The following is a 15480-nucleotide window of genomic DNA, read 5'->3' as shown; positions in this document are numbered from 1 at the left end:
AAATGGTATCTACCTGGGAGCCTGTATCTAATATTTTCTGGGTCTCATGAACAAATAAAGCGAGTTGGGTCTCACACGATCGCTGTTTCCGGAATTTATGTTGATTCCCACAGAGTAGACTCTGGGTTTCCAGAAATGACATGATACGCGAGCAAAAAACTTGTTCGAAAATTCTACAACAGATCGACGTCAGAGATATAGGTCTATAGTTTTGCGCATCTGCTCGACGACCCTTCTTGAAGACTGGGACTACCTGTGCTCTTTTCCAATCATTTGGAACCTTCCGTTCCTCTAGAGACTTGCGGTACACAGCTGTTAGAAGTGGGGCAAGTTCTTTCGCGTACTATGTGTAGAATCGAATTGGTATCCCGTCAGGTCCAGTGGACTTTCCTCTGTTGAGTGATTCCAGTTGCTTTTCTATTCCTTGGACACTTATTTCGATGCCATGTGCCCATGGATAATTCCGACCGTGATGGGCGATTTGATTTAGTGGAGAGGTAGTTGATTCATCAAAAATTCCAGCATGCCTTGTTTACGGACGTACTATTGAATCCGATCGTAGTCTGAAGTTTAAAGGAATCACATTTCATTCGTAAGAGGAGACATTCAATCATTTTTTTAATACATGAATTATAGTTCCGGTATTTACTTTTATTCATTCCTGTGTTTTTCATTGCCTTTCAAATCCCAAATAGTGCGCCACACTGTATCAACGGTGTCATCTGCTCACAAGACACCCATATGTGACTGCGCTGATTATTGGGGCTGCATCTCAGGCTCTAAATTCCTCCCGCTGATAATTGTTCATTGTTCACATTGCCTCCCTCTTTAACGAAGATTCTGGCTTGAACAGCCGGAGGCAGCGGTCATGTCCGTGTGAGTTGTGTGTATGATTGTATGAATGTATGAATGTGTACATGTGTTTTGCTTCCATTCTGAAGAAAACTTTGCCAAACAGGGGTACACAACGTTGCAACCAAAAGTTTTGGTCACTTACCCATTGATATAAAATGCCTGACAGACAGCAAAATAAAATTTGAAACTAAGAGGAAGACGTTTCTCTTTGAAAACTCCTGCTATTTCGCAGAAGATCATCTATTATTGAAATGTGTAAAGGGTGATGGGTAGGAATTATTGACTCACATCTGTTTGTTCTTAATTAAAAAACAAAAAGCTAATAAATGATGAACATGGGGGAGTATTTACAACAAAAAAATGTCAGTGTGTAATGATTCGCTCCACATCATTACTAATTATCATGCAAATGGTACATGGAAAGTGAAACTAACAAAGTAACTAACTAGCTATTGGTATATCACAAAGCATGGGAGGGGTTTATACACTTAGAAAACTTCAGAATGAAATTCAAAAGTAAAATCAAGCAGATAATCAAATTAGATGTACATTCCAGTTGTGCTATGTTTGGTTATTCTTCAAGAACTGACAGAGTTACTGGCGAGAAATATTCCTGGAAAAGAAGCAAATAGGCTATTGTTGGAAAGGTAGGCCTACGTCAGGCAATCATTACCAAAAAAATACTCATGTACATGTCAAAGCAAGATAACCATTATATGGTGCCTTAAGGTTTGAGACCATTCCCTTAATCACATTTATAGCATTCCACGGCACTGGAAGATGTTTAAAAAATTATATCGTTTTTTTACCGTGTAAATTGATATTACTACTTAAGATGCCAGCAGGCCCCGTACACCTTGGCTTCAATTCGACGAACAGCGCAAGTCTGTAGTACCACCTGCCCTGTTTTTCTTTCCTCCATGATTTTACATGATGTATGTCTATGACGCCTGTTCTAAATTTTTTTGTTTCTGAACACTAGTTTATGCTTAGAAATATTTGTCATGTATCATCTATGGCTTACCTATGACGTCATAGGCCAAGCCCATGTTTATGGCATTTTTCATATTAACTAAACCATACACTATGACAGTTACGATCCATTAGCCACTGAGTGCACCACTTTTGCGCAATGTGTGGACTTCCACCCATTTACAAACTTGTAAACAGTTTCCAAGAGTAAATTGTATTTAGTAAAGAAGTGGCCTTTACTAGGAGATATTGTCACAGCTTGGGAGGATTCCACCTTTTGCCGATTGCATTCAGAGGGAGTAAATAAGATAATAACTACATTTGTCAGCGTAATTAATTATACAAAACTCTTATTAGCAAAGGGCAGTAACTATATACACCCTATTTAGTGGTTCTGAAGCTCTCTATTGGTGAGGCAGGACAGTGCATTATATCTATAGTTTTCATTGCTAACCACTGTACTGTATTAATGCTGCACGCTTTGAGAAACCGGGGTGAAGGATAGTGCCAGATCAAGTTTCATCACAAACGAACTCCAAACCGCAGCAAAAGAAATCAAAGTCAGGCACACACACAAACGTTTATTACTAGCTCTCACCTGTACCAAATTGTTGAAGAATTGAGATCCTTCCAGTTACTTCATTGGTTTAGTGCTATCATCATTTCCACTGGTACAACTAGATTTTCCTTCTCACTGTCTTCTGTGTAACATTCTACTGAGAGATTAAGTAGTAATGTATATTTCTGTGTGGTTTTTATGAATAACTTATGCGTGGTGTATCTTGTCTCATCCGACTTGGTGTTACTGAGAAACTGTGTTACATCCGATTAGATATATCAGACTTTCATTTGTTATGGTCAAAACTCATGCTCAGTTTAAAATGGATCATCCAGAGGTAGCATATTTTCAATCGGTTGAGGAGGTAAAGGAAACAGGAGCAGCGAACCTATAAGATATAAATCTGTTAATCGGACTTTTGCAACAACTAAGACTGCTAGCGACTAAAAAAACCGAAATGACTACTAAATAAACCGAAATGGCAACTAAACAAAACGAAATGACCACTAAACAGAACGAAATAACCACTCCAATTACAGAATTAGCAAATGAAGTTGCAGAATTACAGAAAACTCAAGAGCAAATTCTGGCTGTTGTGGAACACCTTACAGCCAAAGTTAATGATATTGGAACAGACAGGAATCCTTAACTAATACTGCGACTCAACTTTCCGAACGAGTAACCAGCTTGTCAACTGGTCAGGAAGAGATTATAGAGGAAAAGTTCACCACACGTAAACAATGGGTTTCAGCAGATCTAGATGCTTGGGCCAAAGCCAAGAAGAAACAAATCGCAGAATGTGTCAGTCAACAAAAACAGCCTGCTATTAGCAATCTGCCAAATGAAATGCCCCCACCGCAAGAAATTGAAACAGGAACTGAGAGAAATAAGGAAACCGATAGGTTCCGATTTCTCTCCGTGGAAGAACAAAATCGGGGAAACAGTTGAAATTGTCAGTCCGAAACTAAACTAAACTCCGTCCGAACAGGCTATGAAGGCCCCACGGCACCGACCGGCCGCCGTGTCACTGGCTGTGGATATGGTGGAGAATGTGGTCATCACACCGCTCTCCCGGCCGTATGTCAGTTTACGGGACTGGAGCCGCTACTTCTCAATCAAGTAGCACCTCAGTTTGCCTCACAAGGGCTGAGTTCCCCCCTGCTTGCCAACAGCGCTCGGCAGATCGGATGGTCACTCATCCAAGTGCTAGCCCAGCCCAACAGCGCTTAACTTCGGTGATCTGACGGGAACTGGTGTTACCACTGCGGTGAGGCCGTTGGCAACTGTCAGTACGGAGCTCAGTAATGGGGGTCCAGGGGGAGGGCTGGGGCGGTGCAAGAGTGCCAACAAGAATTACAAGATGTTGAAAAAGCACAGACTTCGACCCCCGAATCAGAATGTAACAATATGAACGCGTACCAGCAAACACAAAATAATTCGCATTCTGCACATGGAGGAGAAAATGCTTAAATACAGGCACCATATTTAAAGCCTCCCCCCTATGAACCAGGGACCTTGCCGTTGGTGGGGAGGCTTGCGTGCCTGAGCGATACAGATGGCAGTACCTTAGGTGCAACCACAACGGAGGGGTATCTGTTGAGAGGCCAGACAAACGTGTGGTTCCTGAAGAGGGACAGCAGCCTTTTCAGTAGTTGCAGGGGCAACAGTCTGGATGATTGACTGATCTGGCCTTGTAACACTAAACAAAACGGCCTTGCTGTGCTGATACTGCGAACGGCTGAAAGCAAGGGGAAACTACAGCCGTAATTTTTCCCGAGGGCATGCAGCTTTACTGTATGATTAAATGATGACGGCGTTCTCTTGGGTAAAATATTCCGGAGGTAAAATAGTCCCCCATTCGGATCTCCGGGCGGGGACTACTCAAGAAGACGTCGTTATCAGGAGAAAGAAAATTGGCGTTCTACGGATCGGAGCGTGGAATGTCAGATCCCTTAATCGGGCAGGTAGGTTAGAAAATTTAAAAAGGGAAATGGATAGGTTAAAGTTAGATATAATGGGAATTAGTGAAGTTCGGTGGTAGGAGGAACAAGACTTTTGGTCAGGTGAATACAGGGCTATAAATACATAATCAAATAGGGGTAATGCAGGAGTAGGTTCAATAATGAATAAAAACATAGGAGTGCGGGTAAGCTACTACCAACAGCATAGTGAACGCATTACTGTGGCCAAGATAGACACGAAGCCCATGCCTACTACAGTAGTACAAGTTTATATGCCAACTAGCTCTGCAGATGATGAAGAAATTGATGAAATGTATGATGAGATAAAATAAATTACTCAGGTAGTGAAGGGAGACGAAAATTTAATGGTCATGAGTGACTGGAATTCGGGAGTAGGAAAAGGGAGAGAAGGAAACATAGTAGGTGAATATGGGTTGGGGCTAAGAAATGAAAGAGGAAGCCGTCTGCTGCAGAATTTTGCACAGAGCATAACTTAATCATAGCTAACACTTGGTTCAAGAATCATAAAAGAAGGATGTATACATGAAACAATCCTGTAGATCAGATAGATTATATAATGGATTATATAATGGTAAGACAGAGATTTAGGAACCAGGTTTTAAATTGTAAGACATTTCCAGGGGCAGATGTGGACTCTGACCACAATCTATTGGTTATGAACTGTAGATTAAAACTGAAGAAACTGCAAAAAGGTGGGAATTTAAGGAGATGGGACCTGGATAAACTGACTAAACCAGAGGTTGTACAGAGTTTCAGGGAGAGAATAAGGGAACAATTGACAGGAATGGGGGAAAGAAATACAGTAGAAGAAGAATGGGTAGCTCTGAGGGATGAAGTAGTGAAGGCAGCAGAGGATCAAGTAGGTAAAAAGACGAGGGCTAGTAGAAATCCTTGGGTAACAGAAGAAATATTGAATTTAATTGATGAAAGGAGAAAATATAAAAACGCAGTAAATGAAGCACTCAAAAAGGAATACAAGCGTCTCAAAAATGAGATCGACAGGAAGTGCAAATGGCTAAGAAAGGATGGCTATACGACAAATGTAAGGATGTGGAGGTTTATCTCACTAGGGGTAAGATAGATACTGCCTACAGGAAAATTAGAGAGACCTTTGGAGAAAAGAGAGACACTTGTAAGAATCTCAAGAGCTCAGATGGACACCCAGTTCTAAGCAAAGAAGGGAAAGCAGAAAGGTGGAAGGCGTATATAGAGCGTCTATACAAGGGCGATGTACTTGAGGACAATATTATGGAAATGGAAAAGGATGTAGATAAAGATGAAATGGGAGATATGATACTGCGTGAAGAGTTTGACAGAGCACTGAAAGATCAGAATCGAAACAAGGCCCTGGGAGTAGACAACATTCCATTAGAACTACTGACGGCCTTGGGAGAGCCAGTCGTGAGAGAACTCTACCATCTGGTGAGCAAGATGTATGAGACAGACAAATACCCTCAGACTTCAAGAAGAATATAATAATTCCAATCCCAAAGAAAGCAGGTGTTGACAGATGTGAAAATTACCGAACTATCAGTTTAATAAGTCACAACTGCAAAATACTAACGCGGATTCTTTACAGACGAATGGAAAAACTGGTAGAAGCCGACCTCGGCGAAGATCAGTTTGGATTCCGTAGAAATGTTGGAACATGTGAGGCAATAATGACCCTACTACTTTTCTTAGAAAATAGATTAGGGAAAGGCAAACCTACGTTTCTAGCATTTTTAGACTTAGAGAAAGCTTTTGATAATGTTGACTACAATACTCTATTTCAAATTCTAAAGGTGGCAGGGGTAAAATACAGGGAGCGAAAGGCAATTTACAGTTTATACAGAAACCAGATGGCAGTTATAAGAATCGTAGGGCATGAAATGGAAGCAGCGGTTGGGGAGGGAGTGAGACAGGGTTGTAGCCTCTCCCCGATGTTATTCAATCTGTATATTGAGCAAGCAGTAAAGGAAACAAAAGAAAAATTCGGAGTAGGTATTAAAATCCATGGAGAAGAAATAAAAACTTTGAGGTTCACCGATGACATTGTAATTCTGTGAGAGACAGCAAAGGACTTGGAAGAGCAGTTGAACAGAATGTACAGTGTCTTGAAAGGAGGATATAAGATGAACATCAACAAAAGCAAAACGAGGATAATGGAAGGTAGTCAAATTAAGTCGGGTGATGCTGAGGGAATTAAATTAGGAAATGAGACACTTAAAGTAGTAAAGGAGTTTTGCTATTTGGGGAGCAAAATAACTGATGATGGTCAAAGTAGACAGGATATAAAATGTAGACTGGCAATGGCAAGGAAAGCGTTTCTGAAGAAGAGAAATTTGTTAACATCGAGTATAGATTTAAGTGTCAGGAAGTCGTTTCTGGAAATATTTGTGTGGAGTGTAGCCATGTATAGATGTGAAACATGGAAGATAAATAGTTTGGACAGGAAGAGAATTGAAGCTTTCGAAATGTGGTGCTACAGAAGAATGTTGAAGATTAGATGGGTAGATCACATATCTAATGAGGAGGTATTGAATAGAATTGGGGAGAAGAGGAGCTTGTGGCACAACCTGACAAGAAGAGGGGACTGGTTGGTAGGACATGCTCTGAGGCATCAAGAGATCACAAATTTAGCGTTGGAGGCAGTGTGGAGGGTAAAAATCGTAGAGGGAGACCAAGAGATGAATACGCTAAGCAGATTCAGAAGGGTGTAGGTTGCAGTAAGTACTGGGAGATGAAGAAGCTTGCACAGGATAGAGCAGCATGGAGAGCTGCATCAAACCAGTCTCAGGACTGAAGACCACAACAACAACAACATATTTAAAGGAGAGTTCACGCTAATAGAATGGAAGCAGTAATATTAATGGCTTAAGATTCTGCTCCTCTGGGGGGGTTTACGTAGTATATCTTGTAATCAGTATGTACAGTTTCAATAATTTACGAGTGGGCGCATGCTGCGCGCCAGAGATCGTGTTTAACGACAGCTGCCGATAAGAAACAATGTTATAGATGTTCTATGGACTGCGACGATGTTTTCACTCCTGGAACGTTAAGGAGGAGAAATGAATCTTCTTGATAATTTTGGTTGGGAGAGCGGATGTAGGTAGATGATTTGTATTGTTAGAAGACGCCATTAGAGCAATTTTGTAATTGTGAAAGTATTGTCCGAACTGTGGACGATACTGAAGATTAATGTTAAGATTAGTAGCAGGCAAAAATGTTTCTTATCTATGAGTAAAACTCAAATATATTTTACAGATAAATTCGACGTGTTATTCTTCAATATTCATGATTCTATGTTCCATCATTTTATCGGGTGTTTGCAGATCAACTGAATCGGTGGAAAGTGGACTCGTTGAACGAAACTGCAGTTCGGGACTAGCCCTGTTTGGGGAATTTTGCACATGAACTTTAACATACAATACAATAGCTACGATCCGTTAGCCACGTAGTGCGCCACTGTTGCAAAACGCGTGCACTTCCTTCCGTCTACAAACTTGTAAAGAGGTTCCAAGAGTAGCTTGTATTTAGTAAAGAAGTGACCTTTACTACGAGTTTTTGTCACAGTTTGGGAAGAAACCATCTTTCGCCAGTTACATTCAGAGAGAATATGTAAGATAATACAATGCGCAACAGAATTAAAGACCCTTCGAAATTTGAAATTTGGCTCAAAGGTGCCTATAACCTGTCCCTGTAATGGTGTAAAAGCATGCCGCTTTGCGAAGTCCCCCTCGGTTTCGGCGACGCTTCTAACAGCAAAGGGTAGATACATGCGAAAAAAAAAAAATACAAAGCTCTGATGTTCAGGTAAACTGTAATGTAGTTTACGATGTCACATTGGCACCAGATTCCACAGACAATTTTCTCGACGCCATTGTGGACATGTCACATGATGGGAAGGTCTTCACACCCCTTCTTATACACATTTCATCCCTTATTTGACTCGTCCACGGCGGAAATCCGAACCCCGATACCCAGCGTAGAAATCGTGCGGTTTTGTTATGGATGGCTGTGGAAACCATTTCAGACACAACGCCGATCAGAATCGATACGAAAAAGCTTCATCAGGTGGCATAAAGCGTATCAATCAAACCACCCCTTTCCTTGGGCCGTCGATTCCCACACATTCCGTGCTCGTAAACAGGAGTTCGAACTGAATTTGTACACATTTCGTGGTCATAAACGACGTTTCGCAGCACGATAAGTAGCGGGGCGACTTTTTTTACCATCTTCGGCGCTAATGACAGCCGTCGGACGGTTCACCCCTCTCTAGGGACTTAAGGTCCAGCAACCCCACTGAATGTGAGCCCACCCCTTTGGAGTGCAGTGCGACCGCAATTTGTGCTCTGGTGTACAGGGTAGGACAACTAGGGACATTTCAAACCCATTCGACGAAATCTGAATGTGATCCGAAGCAGCAAAAGGTGCTGACGCTTTTATAGCTCTGCTGCTTCGCGACTCCTGTGACTTGATTATGGGGGAGTGGTACATTGGCACGTGCCTGAGTAGAACAGCGAAGCATCCATCTAAGACCATTTCATTCAGCAACACTCTCGGTGCTATCCGCCCTCGTTTGTTAAGCACTTTGAAAATCTACCTGTATAAAAACAAGCTCTGATGGCGTCTTTGGTGCCTGTTGGTAGGCAACCCCATGACACTTCTCGGATACCTCCAGAGCACTAGCAGGGGCTAGAGCAGCAGCATGCAGGCACCTGGGACTCCGTCACAGCCTGTTTCTGTACAGGTAGATTTTTAGTGTTCAACAGAGGGGAGCAAGTGGCACCAAGGGTGTTGCTGAACGGGTTGGTCTTCGAGCGACACTTTTCCATTTTTCACATGCGTGTCAATGTCGCACCCCACTCCCCCCATCGACATATGAGACATATATATTTAATAATTCATGCTTACAAAATACTGACATGAATTATTTGCAGAATTACATGAAAAGTAGTAGAAGCTGACCTCAGTGAAGATCAGTTTGGGTTCCAGATGTAAGAAGCACGCGAGGCAATGCTGACCCTCCGACATATTTCAGAAGATATATTAAAGAAAGGTAAACCTACAGCAGTTGTAGCTTTAGAGAAAGTTTTTGACATTGTCGACTCGAATATATTGACATTTTAAGGTAGAAAGGGGAAACTTGTATAGATGTCTCACTGCAGTTACACCAGTCGAAGGTCATGAAAAGGAAGCAGTGGTTGATAAGAGAGTGAGGCAGGCCTGGAAGTTACGCAGTCTGTACATTGAGCAAGTTGTGAGGAAACTGAGGAGAAATTTGGTAAGGGAAATAAAGTTCAGGAAGAAGAAATAAAAACTCAGAGGTTTTACTGATGACATTGTAGTCCTGTCCGAGACGGCACAGGACTAGGAAGATCATTTGAACAGAATTGATAGTTTCTTAAGAACATGTTATAAGATGAATGTCATCAAAAGTACAACAAGGGAATCCAGTGCAGCGGAAGTAAATCAGGCGAAGCTGAGGGAGTTAGATTAGGAAATGAGTACTAAAAGTGGTAGATGAGTATTGCTGTTTGGGCAGCAAGATAAACAATATGGCAGAAGTAGACAATATTAAATCCTGACTGGCAATAGGAAGTTGAGCTTTTCTGGAAAGGACAAATTTATTAACACTTGTTTACTTTAACTTTTCTATGCTTTAGAGCAGTGCTTACTTTGTAAGGAAAGACGTTCCGGTACTGTGACACTCTGGGAGGGGGGGGGGGGGGGTTGTGAAATATAGACTTCTTAAAACGCAATTTTAACGCTTTTATGAGCACACTGAAAGCGTGAATACAACGGTTTTGCTTCAACTGCAGCAAAAGTTCTGTCAAACCACATCTCAAAATCTGTTGTTCTGACTTTTTTTTCATAAGAGGTACCGGTACACCGTGCCGGCGCGTATTGCCACAAATGAAGCACTACTTTAAAATATTTTATTGTTGCTTCTTAAATTGCACCAAAGCCGTTGGCTCACAGGGCATTTGTAGAAAGAACTGATGACGTCGCAGCGTGAAATTCCAATTTCCATTGCACTCTGGAACGTGAAATGAAGAATCTGGCATGTCAGAATTTTGGCCTCATGGAGAGGAACGTGGCCAATTAGATGCAACATCGTTTTTTCGTCGCAAGCAAGCTGAGGAGCCGCCATATTGTACCGAATTGTACAACGTTTTTGGTGGGTTTTCTTTATCATGGAATATGTGGTGTGAATGTAAGCTGTTTCCATCCATCAGCGTACTGGGATTTAATGAAAACGTGTAATTTTACATACGATTTGTTGTAATAAAAGACATATAATTATATGTAGGTTAATAAAGACTTACTGTAATTGATGTTATTAGTGTTGTGTGCTATGTAAGTATACCGTTTCAATGCTACGGCAAAAAGATGATCTACCAAAAACTAGTACTTCTAATAAAGTTTGTCATAGATAAGTATCAATTAATGACAGTTCCAATACAGTCTTTAAACAGAGGATACCATATATGGAGCGTGGTTCCCCGATAAACCCGTAGCTCAGTTAATAGTGTCGTGAGCTACGTAGTAAAATGAACAAGCTCGCGCCTCCCTCCTACTAATGTTTTCACTATTTATTTCCTAAAAGATTTCGGGTCTTTCTTATTAATTTAATAGAAATTTAGCCTGTAGTAATTAACGTATAATGTATTTGCTGGAGTTATTGTTGCAAAGGCCAACGACTGGGATGTTTCCCCAGTGGCCAGGAATATTAATGTAACTGTCAAACTATCTCAGAAAGTACACACAAGTTACCCACTGGAAGATCTTGCCATTATGAGACTTTGCGTAAAATACACCACTCGGTTTTATGGACTACCTCATATTTATACTTTGTATAAATGTATGTTTTCAGTTATGGTGAGCAGCTTCGAAAAAGTTTCCTCTTCCATTCAAATGAAATTACGAATCGGTTCTCGATCTTGAAATCTATGTGATGAAGTACGTTACTTCAGAGTGGTGATAGTGCACGCAACATCGGGAATATGGATATTATGGATGCGCAAACTGACATTAGACACTACACTTCAACTACACTCAATGTAAAACCAACAATGGGATAAAGATTCAATTGAATTAACGAATAACTTCTGTTAGCACGTATGGCAGACCGTTATACAGCATTATTCAGTGTTTAAGCCATCGACGAGTACAGAATATTCTTCGTGATTTCCTCTGCTTTTCTTCGACCATCTCTAAGAGAGTTGAGACAGCTATTTTACGCGCGACCCTTCTCGTAAAGAAACTGTGTGATTAGTCAGATGCCGTAGAATGCCACTGGAGAGCGCTGAGGTCGTAAATCGCGATGAGGAGCTCGTTGCGTTCCGTGAGGTGTAGCAAGTCTTTTCAGAGCGTGCAGCAACTACGACAGACACGAGGTTTGGCGTGCTTCGCCACGTCTCGTGTGAGTATGGCTCTACACATACACTGCTGGCCACCGTAAATGCAACACCCTGAAGGAAGCATCCGAATCAAGTGAAATTTACACCATGGGTTTGCAGCGATGAGATATTCAACTGATTAGAATTTCAGCGCAGATGCACATCACGCGCGCCTGTGGCGCCACCTCATAGCGCCATTTAACGCTTGGCGATTTCGACGAGTGTACGTTCGGCACGTGTGTTTACCTTGTGGTTGTTTCACAAGACGATCAGTTATGCCTCGTAGACAACAGCGAACATCGTTTGATCAAGTATCCGAGTTCGACAGAGGAAGGATAGTGGCTTACCGAGATTGTGGATTATCATACAGAGAAATCGCTAGTCGTGTTGGACGAAACCAAACAACTGTAATGCGGATATGTGACCGGTGGATGCAGGAGGGTACGACGGACCGACGTGGTCGATCGCATTCACCTTGGTGCACCACTGCACGTGCTGATAGGCAAATTGTGCGCATGGCAGTGACGGATCGCTCAGTGATATCCCGAACCATAGCACAGTACATTGCGTCTGTAACGCATCATCAAGTGTCTGCGCGTACCATTCGACGCCGTTTACAGCAGAGTGGTCTGTCCGCAAGACGTCCATTGCTTCGTCTACCATTGACGCAGAACCACAGACGTCTCCGTCGCCAATGGTGTGATGACAGACGGATGTGGACGGCAGAATGGAATGACGTTGTCTTTACTGACGAGGCACGCTTCTGTCTGCAGCACCACGATGGTCGGATTCGAGTGTGGAGACACCGTGGAGAGAGGATGCTGGACAGCTGCATTATGCACCGCCACACTGGTCTTGCACCGGGTATTATGGTATGGGGCGGTATTGGATATTACTCTCGCACGCCTCTAGTACGCATTGCCGGTACTTTAAATAGCCTGCGCTACATATCCGAGGTGCTGGAGCCAGTTGTCCTTCCTTACCTTCAGGGCTCGGCCACAGCCATATTTCAACAGGATAATGCGCGACCACACGTGGCACGCATTGTCCAAAGTTTCTTCGTCAATAACCAGATTGAATTGCTTCCCTGGCCGGCTCGCTCTCCGGATCTTTCGCCGATAGAAAACATGTGGTCCATGGTTGCTCAACGAGTGACCCAGATTACATCCCCAGCTACCACACCAGATGATCTCTGGCAACGTGTGGAAGCTGCTTGGGCTGCTGTACCCCAGGAACACACCCAACGTCTCTTTGACTCAATGCCGAGACGTGTGACAGCGGTGATCTCCAACAATGGCGGCTACTCTGGCTACTGATTCTGGCAGGAACCACATGTCACAGACGTCTGTAAACGTAATCATTTGATACTTGGTCAACATGTTATCTACAAAATAAATTTTGTTGTGCTACCTCTTGTCGTTCTTGGTGTTGCATTTACGGTGGCCAGCAGTGTATATTATAATTCTGTGTGTTTTTTTTGTACGGCTTATATTGTCACTGAATCACATTAAAAATAGCTCAGATCGAGACATGAGAAACGTTTTCTTCGTTATCACATAAATGCCAGAAATGGAAATCCACTTCCCAAATATTACCATTTGAAACTACAATGAAAAAGCACTAAACAGCAGCTGATTCAGACACCAACCAGGGACACGAAACAAGACGGAAAACGTAAGTACAGAAATGTACATAACCTCTACCCTCGAAACAGCTCTCCACAAATACGCAATAATTTTCTTCATCGCTGGTTTGCAGATGACATGCTGTCAAAAATCTACGAAAACGAGCACTAAAATCGATGTATAATAACACAGTTCAGTCAGCGATGTAATTTTAAGGTGAATGTCCAAACAAAACGAAGCAAATTGCAAATATTGTATTTTTTAGGCCTACAACTGTTAAAATATTATAAATGTAATATTGTACTTTACAGAAATAAAAATTTGACCCACAGAAGATGACACATTGGTGTCGAAACATGTCTGGTCAAATATAAAAATAAAATAATTGTGTTTGCATAAGGCTGATTTCCAAAACCACCCAGTTTCTACATCTACCCTACTACCAGCTCATCTGGTATTTGGCCGCAGGAGACACTGAATTTAGAAGAGACCAAAACTTGTACGTTACACTGTATCTTTACGGGTACTCGCTATAGAGAAAAGGAGAGCGTACAATGTTACATATAGAAATAGTCGACATCCTAGCATTACTAACGGTCAGTTCTGTATGAAACGAATCCCTCACACTGATTTAAAACCTGCTGTACGACCGGACTTCTCTCCTCGACCGTGGTTAGACTGTGTGAAGCTAAGTAAACGTCATGTGACGTCCATCATTCGTATGAGGCTGGGACGCAACTGTTAGCCTGCACATTTACATAGAATACAAGTTCTAGCCGGCTGGGGTGGCCGAGCGGTTCTAGGCGCTACAGTCTGGAACCGCGCGACCGCTACGGTCGCAGGTTCGAATCCTGCCTCAGGCATGGATGTGTGTGATGTCCTTAGGTTTAAGTAGTTCTATGTTCTAGGGGACTGATGACCTCAGAAGTTAAGTCCCATAGTGCTCAGAGCCATTTGAACAAGTTCTAGTTTCTGCACACTGCGATGATAGTCAAACTGACGAAGCAGGTCTGAATCATCTAATTCGGGCCTGTAGTTTAAAAAACAAGGAAGGACTCAACTGTGCAGTTTTAAAACCGACAGCGTTCTGGAGACTTGTCAGTGACACAGTCATATTTTGGCTCCATGGCGAGGAAAAACTGACTCAGGTTCTTTAACATCTAAACTTCATTCACAAAAGTATAAAACTGAAAAGGATTTTCAATATAACGGGAGATGAAGGGCTGTGTAGCGTGTATGGTTGTTTTAGTTCAGCTAAAGGAAACTGGGTTTTTAGTATGTCCCGTTTACCGTAAGCTCACCCATACCGATTTATACCTGCAGGCGTCTAGCTGCCACCAGCCTTCGCAAACTATGAGTGTACACAAAACTTTAGTACACAGAGCTCAAGCAGTGTCCGATGCTGACAGCCTACAGAGTGAAAGGTACGTCTGGAAGAAATATTCCGTAAGAATGAAAGCTCTGCAAACAATAACGCCAGACCAACCAAAAGAAGATCAAAAAGAAAGAGATATAAAGTCTACGGCCTTTCTACCGTATGTGAGAAATATTTCTTCAAAAATTGCAAGAATAATGAAGAAGAATAAAGTGGTTGTGATCTTCGTAGTGCCGGCCAAGGCCGCAGCTCATCTGGTGTCTATGAAGGATGATTTGCTTGTACGAAAGGCGCGGGTACATACAAAATTCTTTGTGTGTGTGATACAAAGTACACAGGATAATCAATACGTACTGTAAAAGAACGTTGCATTAAACACCAGCAGTACACTTGCCTGGAACAGTTCAACAAATCTGCAGTGGCTCAGCACTATATTTCCACTGACGATTCCATAGATTATGGGGAAGTTGGCTACAGCCTCATCCCGCTGGGATTCAGGTGTCAAGGATGCTGGGGAAATACAATTAGTAGAAAACATGTTCAAGCGGGACGAGTGTTTCCAGCCCGACAAATCGTGGAAACCTCTCATTTCTCGTGCGCGGTCTCAAAGAAAATATTGTTCGAGGTCTTCGTTACCTGGCATTACAATTCATGCCATCGGTAATACTCCACCAAATACTTCATAAGCCTGTGGATTAGCTGACTGCGCTTGCACTGTTTTACTCTT

General features: G+C 42.3%; 1 pseudogene; it reads right to left on the bottom strand.

The window, feature by feature from the left end:
- Nucleotides 1-3549: 3549 nt before the first annotated feature.
- On the bottom strand, nucleotides 3550-3667 carry LOC124778780 (annotated as a pseudogene).
- Between the last annotated feature and the right edge of the window lie 11813 nt (nucleotides 3668-15480).

The sequence above is a fragment of the Schistocerca piceifrons genome, chromosome 2, assembly GCF_021461385.2.
Source record: "Schistocerca piceifrons isolate TAMUIC-IGC-003096 chromosome 2, iqSchPice1.1, whole genome shotgun sequence".
Taxonomy (NCBI): domain Eukaryota; kingdom Metazoa; phylum Arthropoda; class Insecta; order Orthoptera; family Acrididae; genus Schistocerca; species Schistocerca piceifrons.
This window is presented reverse-complemented; position numbering and strand designations above follow the sequence as displayed.